The 10390-nt window shown below is 34.9% G+C and overlaps 1 pseudogene; it reads left to right on the top strand.

Annotated features, from left to right (window-relative positions):
- LOC129939854 (CLK4-associating serine/arginine rich protein-like) overlaps positions 1 to 8823 on the top strand; it is a 46873-nt pseudogene extending 38050 nt beyond the window's left edge.
- The last annotated feature ends 1567 nt before the right edge of the window (positions 8824 to 10390 follow it).

The following is a 10390-nucleotide window of genomic DNA, read 5'->3' on the forward strand; positions in this document are numbered from 1 at the left end:
TTCCGGATATACAGTTCGGGCTCAAGGCGGGTCATGACACAATTCATGCTGCGTCTAAGCTCGTTTCTGATATCCAATGGAATAAATCAAAACAACAATTCACAGGACGCTGTTCTGGTTGATTTGGAAAAGGCCTTTGACACCATATGGTTATAGGGTCTTTACCTAAAACTGAGCAGGCTTGGCATAAGCAAGCCATTGTTGTATATACTTTATGATATGCTTAAAGGTAGAAAGTTTGTTGTCAAAAGTGGCAACGTAACTTCTACCACAACATTCTCAGTTAAAGATGGTCTTCAACAGGGAGCGGTGAACTCGCCGATTCTCTTCAGCGTTTACAGCAGCGATCTGATAGGTAGTCTTACAAGGCAATTGCGTACGCCGACCAGCTAATTGCGTACAGAACGGCCCGAAAGGTTGAGGTTATTAGAATTCTCTTACAGCGTGATTTCGACAAGATTCAGCGATATTGCGACGACTGGAAACTGAAAATAAATGTCCAGAAGTCGGAGACAATTCTGTTCCGGACTCCGTTGGCTAGGGCCACGAGGGATACGTGTAAGAATTGGTGCAAGATGGTCATCGTTGATCTTCACGGGCAGCCATTAGCGAGCAAAAGTGTAGTGAAGTACCTCGGTATTTGGTTAGATCAGTATTTATATTTCGAAAGACATATAAATGCTGCTCTGACCAGGGCCAGAAGAGCCATCGCTCTGACGAAACGGCTGTTTTTTAGCAGTCGGCTTGACACCAGAGTGAAGGTAATTTGCTACATGGCCCTCATACGACCAATGATTGTTTTTGGTTGTCCTGTGTGGTTCAACGTTGCCCCTTCCCAGATGGAGAAGTTTCGGGTGTTCGAGCGGCAGTGTTTACGACGCTGTACCGGCTTATATCGAACAGCCGAATCTTCTTATGTGCATTACTATTCCAACGAGGTCCTATATAACGGGGCTCGAATCAACAGAATTGACAATTTCGTAATAAAACTCGTTCGAGGTCACATTGCAAGAGCTATGTCTTCGACCAACAATTTAATTTTCGGGGCGTTCTATCCGAACGACGAGTATTTAGAGAGTGCACGCTTGAGCGGCTTCATTCCACCAGAGTCATTCCTCTTTTTAGATAGATGCTCTGATACAGGATAGATTGGCAGTTTCACTAATCTACCACGTCAGACGACGAACCGTGGATAGGCGACTCCTGTACAATAGGGACGTCATGGCACTAGGCGGAGCAGAGCTCCCTTCATTTAGTAGGGCTGTGTCCGAACGGGACCGAACTGATAGGGTGAAGCAGGAGAACTAGTTTTGGTGGCTTCAATCGGAACTTGATAGTGGGTAGTCGGGATGGGGTTTTAAGCCTTGGCCGGCTTACATACTTGTTTTATAGTTTTAGGGTTTAGTTTTAAGTAGAATAGCAAATGGCACAAAAAGAATTATAAAAAAATACAAAACAAAAAAAAAACAAAAACCTACAAAATAATAAAAAAAAACATTAAAAAACATGGAATAAAAAAAATAATAAAAAAAGAATATGAAAAACAAAAATGTTAGATAGTTAGATTTTTAGATTAGTTTTAAGTTTTGTATTAAGGGCCTTATTTTAAGTAGTTTTTAAGTAAAAATAAAAAAGGATCTTGATATTAGTTTTTGTTTTCAAAATTTTCTAATAAATACAAAAATAAATAAAAAATAAATTGAAGTAAAATAGATCTTAGGGCTGAAAGGCATTAGTGGTTAGTGTTATAGCTTAACTTAGAGTGTCCGTATGGGACCATTAAGTTAGTTCTAAGTTATGGATAATTAGGCTAGTTTTATGAATTTTTGTCTAGCTTTAGGAACGGTTTAAGAATGAATTAATAAAAATTAGCAGATCTGTCGATTTTTGATTGAATAGTTTATGAACTAGTGGCATCATTGTACCGTACTTTTTAAAAGATGATGCTAATCCTAACGTAACATTTTTGCCCAAAATGCAAGAGCTTGACTTGCATGACATGTGCTTTCAACAAGACGGTGCAACATGTCACACAGCACGCGTAACAATGGATTTATTAAGAGGCGAGTTCGGTGAAAATTTTATTTCACGTTCGGGACCGGTGAATTGGGCGCATAGATCGTGCGACTTAACGCCTTTAGACTACTTTTTGTATGGCTATGTTAAAGCTCATGGTTATATACAGAGAAGCTTCCATTGACGCATTGGAAGACAACAATGAAGCATTTATTCGTGAGATACTGGCCGAAATGGTGGAAAGAGTATTTCAAAATGGGAGTAAGCGGATGGACCATTTGATGCCATTTGAAGATCAACATTTCCATGAAATAATCTTTAAACATTAAATTATATGTACCGAACTATCGATTCAAATAAAGATTTCATGAATTTTTCTGAATTATATCTGTTTTTTTTTTTTAAACTTAAACGACGACGTCTTGGGCAAAACATCACCATGGACAGCTATAACTTTTATATAGTTAAGGACTAAAGGCAAACAAAAGTGGTTGTACAAAAACTGCGAAAGAGCCAGAGCTGAATTCAGGCAAATAAGGAATATACAAAATTCTGCCAAATAAAGGGAAATGAATTCTATTTAGGAACAGCGAATAATTTAAGTAATGCCAAGGATTCTTCTGAATTTTGGAAAGTAGTGAAGGAACTGAATGGTAAAAAATTTAGAATTAGTAACAATTTGGATGCTCATATTCTGGCAAATGATTTTAAAAATCTACTTAATCCATAAGAGATTGAAGAACTAATACAATTCGCTGATAATTTCATAATCGTTCACTCTTTAGATAGGGATATCACCATAGAAAAGATTCACAGTGTTTTACATAAATCTAAGAAAAGCAAAGGCCCTGGGTATGATAGAGTTCCTTATGAATTTTTCAAAAACGTTCCAAACGATTTTTTTGGAAAATTGAGCAAGGTCCTATTCAAATATATTGCACACGGCTGAAGTACCTGAAACTTTTAGAAAGTCAACTGTATTTCCAATACACAAAAAGGAGACATAACTAATGTGAAAAATTATAGGGGCATAACTTTCTTAAATTGTGATTTCGAAGATAGTTACAGGAACTATACTAAAAAGGCTTGAGTTTTGGATTAATGAGAACAAATTGTTGAACGAATTTCAAGCAGGCTTCAGAGAAAGTTATTCAACAACGGATCACATTTTCTCCATCCAAAATATCGTAGATTATTACGCAGAAAATGGGAAAAAGTTGTATTCAATATTTATTGATTTCAAAGCTGGTTTCGATAGCATTGATCTAGTAGCATTGTCTTATAAATTAAATCTACTGGGGTTATCCTCGAAGATTTCTAAAGTACTAAGAAAACTTTACGAGAACACTACAGCAGCTGTATGGGACGGTGAAAAAATATCAGAATTTCGGTGCAACCTTGGGAGATGGAAGATGGGAGTATGAGAGAAAAGACCAATTTTATTCTCTAAAAGCCGTAGATGACAAAATAAGACTAGATCTAATTGAGGAAACAAAAGGCTTCTCACGTAGATCTTTATATCCAAGGCTCAATTATAATCTGAATGAGCTCAATTATTTGACAGACAAAATGAGCTTATTTTAAATTTCTATCATTTGTCGCATTATGAGAGAGCTTCTGTGGTACCCGTGGCATGATGGTTAGTGCGTTGGACTGTCATGCTAGAGGTCTTGGGTTCGATCCCTGCCTATGCCATCTAAAGTCTTTTCACGGGTACTGCCTCTTGCGAGGAATTGACAAATTCTCCAAGAGTAACTATTGTCATAAAATAGTGCTTTCTCATAATTAGCCGTTCGGAGTCAGCATATAAACTGTAGGTCCCCTCCATTCCTGACAACATTACTCGCACACAGGAATGGTTGAGAGTTGTAAGTCACTAGGCCTTGGTTCTCAACGGACTGTCGCGCCACCCAATTTATTTATTTTTTTTATTCTTCACTTAAATTACAAACCTTAGTTTAATGACCAATCAACTTTTTGCTCTCTCTGTAATTTGCAAGAACAAGAAAACTCTTATCACTTTTTATCAGTGTGCCCTAAATAAGATTTGTATACTTTAAAAAGTCAATAATAAGCGAATCAGACTATCTAAGTATTAGCAAGCTATTGACCGAGCTGTCTGTAGATGCATGTTGGTTGAGGCCCAGGTCGATCGATTAATATTAACCTATAATTAACTTAATACCATCCAACCAAGGCCAAAAAAGGACGTTGTCGGGGGGCTATGGCCAACTTGTAGTCGTTCTCAAAAATATGGATCGAAAAAGCCGACAGTTTAAAATCAATACCAAACAATGAGTAATTTAATTTTTTTAAAAAGTAAAATTTTAAATCTTAAAGTCTTAAAGCTTTTATCGATGAGGAAATTCCAAACCTCTTCCATAATCATCTGAATAATAATCTGAAGGTCTTTAGCAGTCGTCGTTATTTCATAATGTACTTGTGTTCAAACAAAAAAAAAATAATATCTTTTGTCTAAACCATCTCCTGAAAAACAGCATCGTCCATTATCTGCTACGGCGAAACTTAAACAATCAGATTTAAAATGCAGCTTTAAACCATCTTATAATGTGGACATTGTCTGGGGAAAAAGAATTTTCAATTCTATAAAAATGAGAATAACGAAAGAATCATAAAATGACGATAAAATTCTAAGATGACGACGACGACGAGACATTTGTAAAACTGGATTTGTAAGGATTCGTAGGTGGGTTCTGAATGAATTAAAAAAAAATCATACGTATAGTTAGAAGTATTCTGCCTCAACAGATTGCTGGTAGTAGCTCAGCGTGGGCTTTGTTTACAACCCACTACGACGACAAAATATTCCTCTATTAAAGAAATGAAATCCACAATTGAATCCGCACGTGCTTTCGAATGTTATGTAAAAAAGGGATAAGACAGCAAAGAACTGATATTTAAAAATTCTACAAAAATCGTCCTAGATACATTTCAAGCTCCAATTGATGTCTTATGTGACAGTTGATATAAAGTCATATGGATGGATTTCTAAAAACCACGAAGGCTTGTCGTGTTATGTTAATGACATTGTTTTTGATTTCGTGTAATTTTGTCTACTTTTGGATCCTTGATTCAATATTTTATCAAAAAAATAAGATACAACACAAAATAATGAGCATTTCATATTCTTGTCAATGTTGAACATACTTTTGAACAAATTCAAAGGTAAACAAGGGAATCTAAGTCTCAAGAATTTGTGTGCAGTTTGAGGTTGTGGTGTACCTAGAAGAAACAATTTTATTGAATGACATATGATCTTGGGGTGTTTTTAAATATTGAATCGAAGAGACACAAGATAACAATTGAATTGTTACAACATATTGGAAATGCTTTTTAAAAATGATGATTCACTGACCAATTTTGCACAAATGTCTCCTTTAGCTTATTGGGTTATTAGGACACATTTTGAAATTTATCTTCTCTTAGTAAATTTTGTCTTAGTCTCATACAAAAAAACATAGAATGTTTTTGGTGATTGAAAGAGTCTTTTGAAATAAAGATTCATTTAACATCTATAGACTTTAGTCTTTAGAGCTTCGTGAAATGGATATGCCAATGGATTCAAGACCTTAAAACTTAATTTAGGTCGTATAATCAAAACCAAACAATGAGTAATTTAATTTTTTTTAAAAGTACAATTTTAAATCTTAAAGTCTTAAAGCTTTTATCGATGAGGAAATTCCAAACCTCTTACATAATCATCTGAATAATAATCTGAAGGTCTTTAGCAGTCGTCGTTATTTCATAATGTACTTGTGTTTAAACAAACAAAAATAATATCTTTTGTCTAAACCATCTCCTGAAAAACAGCATCGTCCATTATCTGCTACGGCGAAACTTAAACAATCAGATTTAAAATGCAGCTTTAAACCATCTTATAATGTGGACATTGTCTGGGGAAAAAGAATTTTCAATTCTATAAAAATGAGAATAACGAAAGAATCATAAAATGACGATAAAATTCTAAGATGACGACGACGACGAGACATTTGTAAAACTGGATTTGTAAGGATTCGTAGGTGGGTTCTGAATGAATTAAAAAATCATACGTATAGTATTCTGCCTCAACAGATTGTTGGTAGTAGCTCAGCGTGGGCTTTGTTTACAACCCACTACGACTACAAAATATTCCTCTATTAAAGAAATGAAATCCACAATTGAATCCGCACGTGCTTTCGAATGTTATGTAAAAAAGGGATAAGACAGCAAAGAACTGATATTTAAAAATTCTACAAAAATCGTCCTAGATACATTTCAAGCACCAATTGATGTCTTATGTGACAGTTGATATAAACTTATATGGATGGATTTCTAAAAACCACGAAGGCTTGTCGTGTTATGTTAATGACATTGTTTTTGATTTCGTGTAATTTTGTCTACTTTTGGATACTTGATTCAATATTTTATCAAAAAAATAAGATACAACACAAAATAATGAGCATTTCATATTCTTGTCAATGTTGAACATACTTTTGAACAAATTCAAAGGTAAACAAGGGAATCTAAGTCTCAAGAATTTGTGTGCAGTTTGAGGTTGTGGTGTACCTAGAAGAAACAATTTTATTGAATGACATATGATCTTGGGGTGTTTTTAAATATTGAATCGAAGAGACACAAGATAACAATTGAATTGTTACAACATATTGGAAATGCTTTTTAAAAATGATGATTCACTGACCAATTTTGCACAAATGTCTCCTTTAGCTTATTGGGTTATTAGGACACATTTTGAAATTTATCTTCTCTTAGTAAATTTTGTCTTAGTCTCATACAAAAAAACATAGAATGTTTTTGGTGATTGAAAGAGTCTTTTGAAATAAAGATTCATGTAACATCTGTAGACTTTAGTCTTTAGAGCTTCGTGAAATGGATATGCCAATGGATTCAAGACCTTAAAACTTAATTTAGGTCGTATAGTAGTCGTAAATATGTAAATTGGCGATGAAAAATCTAATGAACAAGGTATGGTCCTGCAACCGTAGCCCTGGCGGCCATTTGGCAGATATGGTTTACTATAGTTAAAGGCATACGTTCGTTTTATTTTCACAGAATAATTTCTCTGTGATATAATAAATTTTAAATTTAGGTCGAAGTTGAAGGATCTGGCGCTCCCAATCTGGAGGGTCAGATCCTAAGTATAACTCCAAGGACGAGTCGCCGTATAAACCACTCCTGGTTCCAAACATGTCGTAGAAGCCCTAAAATAAAATACAGCAAGTAATTCAACCATAATGAAACAGCAGACGCCACCGTTGATTCCATGTCGAGGATTTCTCCGCTGCAGTCTGGATAAGAAAATATGTCTTAGTGAAGACACCTCTCGTCCCTCTCTCGTTTGCTGCTCCCTCTTCAATGTACAAGTCTACAATCTAAAAACAACATTTGTTGCTTATTACGTTCAAGAACTCGAAACACTTTCATTGGTAGCTTGTACTGACTTGGTATTTCCGGTCGAAATCCTGTTTTTCACAATCCTATATGTTAAAAATTCTGTACAGGAATCCTATATCTAGTGGTTTAAAAGTAGTCGAAGGTCACCGTACTTTATTCATATCAAAACTCGACCATTCAACTAATGATCTTGGCATTAAGAATTATATTTAAAAAAAGTTTGGTTTCTCGACAATCATTAAAGTAGCGAAATGGATCTACCGCAACTATTTGAAATATGCATCTTTCAAACTAAGAAATCTCCACTCTATCTTTGGACGTAGCCTAGTGATATAATAGTCCACGAACTTGAAAATAAGTTAATCAGCACAAGAATATCATCTTCTAACCATTTTCGTAATATCCAGAGAATTCCACATCATGAAAGAAGCAGCTTGAAAAATTCGAATCTATTATCAAAATGTCAACGGACTACGGACGGAGATCAATAAGGTCTACAAAAATATAACCATTCTACCATACGACATAATCATTTTGACTGAAACTAGGCTAAACAATACATTCTTTTATACGGAATTCTTCGATTCAAATTATCATGTGTACAGACGTGATAGACACTGCTTAAATGACAGCAGCACTGTATGAGGTGGACTTTTGCTTGCCATGAAAAATTGCTTGATATGCACTTTGGTGGACGACTTTTATCAATCCGATGTAGAAATGATTTGCATAAAAGTTAAAACTGAGACCAGACTGCTATACATTATCGCCAATTAAATACCTTCAAGCTCTTCTAACAACCCTTATAAATACTTAATTAATTGCATAGATAAAATAAACGATCAAATGGAGCCATAAGACGAGTTACTAGTCTAAGGAGATTTCAATCTTCCAAACATGTTCAGGACTGAATAGACGCATGAGAACTATCTATCTTCTATTAACATGTCCTCTACCAACGAATTCTTGACAATTGACAGTCTTTCCTCATGTGGACTTAGCCAATTTAATGAAATTGCCAACAACTTCTGGAACTCTTCGTCGCGTCGGCGCTACATTTATAGGCTAACCTCGATGCTGATATTGCTGTAAATTTATCCAATACCCAACTTGTCGAAGAAGACCGACATCACCTAGCATTAGACCTATCTTTTAATTTAAATGTATGTAAAATTCCTAATTGCTCCTAAGAAAATCTTTTATTTAAGTTTAAAAAATGAAGACTTAATAAACTTTTCAACCTGTTATGTTATGTTAACTGGAATCATCTGAAAAAATTTCAAATATGTTTGCAAATTTTTCAAAGATGCTTTCGAAGAAGCGAACTCCCGTCAAACACCTGAGTCATTGGCCGTCTCACCAAATTTCCTTCATTTGAATTCAATTAAAAAATGAAATATAAAATTATCGTCACATTGCAAAACTGTCCGTCACTCCTGAGTTATTTGAGTCCATTTTATGTAAGGTCATATAGTTTAATTGTAAGTCTATAATTTGTGACAGTCAACATGGTTTTGTTAAAAAAAGTCAATAGTTACTAACCTCTTTCATTTCAATTCATTTTGTTTGGATTCGTTTGAAAAACGGAAACAAGTTGACTGTGTTTTCACACACGTCAGTAAGGCCTTTGATAAATTGTGCCATAAAACATTAACTTCCAAACTTAAATTCCAAAGCTTTAACGATAAATTTGTTACTTGGGTTTCGTCGTACTTATATATAATAGAATGAGCTTTCATCATATTTCTATACCAATTCTGGCGTACCGCAAGGTAGCCACTTAGGACCTTTACTGTTTATTTTGTACGTTAACGACTTACCTTCGTGGTACCCGTGGCATGATGGTTAGTGCGTTGGACTGTCATGCCAGAGGTCTTGGGTTCGATCCCTGCCTATGCCATCTAAAGTCTTTTCACGGGTACTGCCTCTTGCGAGGAATTGACAAATTCTCCAAGAGTAACTATTGTCATGAAAAAGTGCTTTCTCAAAATTAGCCGTTCGGAGTCGGCATATAAACTGTAGGTCCCCTCCATTCCTGACAATATTACTCGCACACAGGAATGGTTGAGAGTTGTAAGTCACTAGGCCTTGGTTCTCAATGGACTGTCGCGCCACCGAATTTATTTATTTATTTATTAACGACTTACCTTCTATTAAAAAACACTCATCTGTTTTAATTTACGCTGATGGCATTAAAATGTTCAAACGTATTGACTCACTTGACGACTGTTTACTCCTACAAGATGATCTTAATAGTTTTCGCGAATGGTGTTTTATAAATAAACTTTTACTAAACATAGACAAATGTAAATCAATGTGTTTTACACGCAAGCGAAATGTTTTGACTTTCATTAGAAAAAGTTCAATGAAGATTCATGTGCTTCTGTCTCCGTTTTTTCCCATGGTCCAATAGGCTCGAACTTCCACCACGGTCCAATCAAAAGCTCACGCTCATGCTTTATTATAAAATTAATCAATGGGTCAATCATATCACCATCAATTTTGGAACAATTAAATTTTATTTATAGCCGTTCAAGTATAAGAAGAGAAGTTCCCTTACGTCCTATATGAAGCGGATCGAATTATGGTAAAAACAGTCCCCTTAACCAATTGATTTCAGTTTACAACAAGTATTACTTGTTGGTATATTCCGTAAGCGATGATTTTAAAAGTAAAACATTTAAAGTAAATTTGTTCAATACTTCAAATTGCTTAAAGTATTTTAAATCTATAAATCTAAGAATTAATGTATGTGATATTAGTCTTAAGTTCTAACGTTAGTTTGTTTAACGTATTCAATACATAAATCAAGTAAAAGTAGAAGATGCATCCCTCCATTTGTAGAAAAACAAAATGGAGTAACTACACATTAGGCCGGTTATGGCAATATGGAGACTCAGCTTAAAGCAGCAATGGATCAAAATAACCAGGTTTCTGCTTTTAAAATAAATTTGGTACTAAT

This window comes from Eupeodes corollae, chromosome 1 (assembly GCF_945859685.1).
Source record: "Eupeodes corollae chromosome 1, idEupCoro1.1, whole genome shotgun sequence".
Taxonomy (NCBI): domain Eukaryota; kingdom Metazoa; phylum Arthropoda; class Insecta; order Diptera; family Syrphidae; genus Eupeodes; species Eupeodes corollae.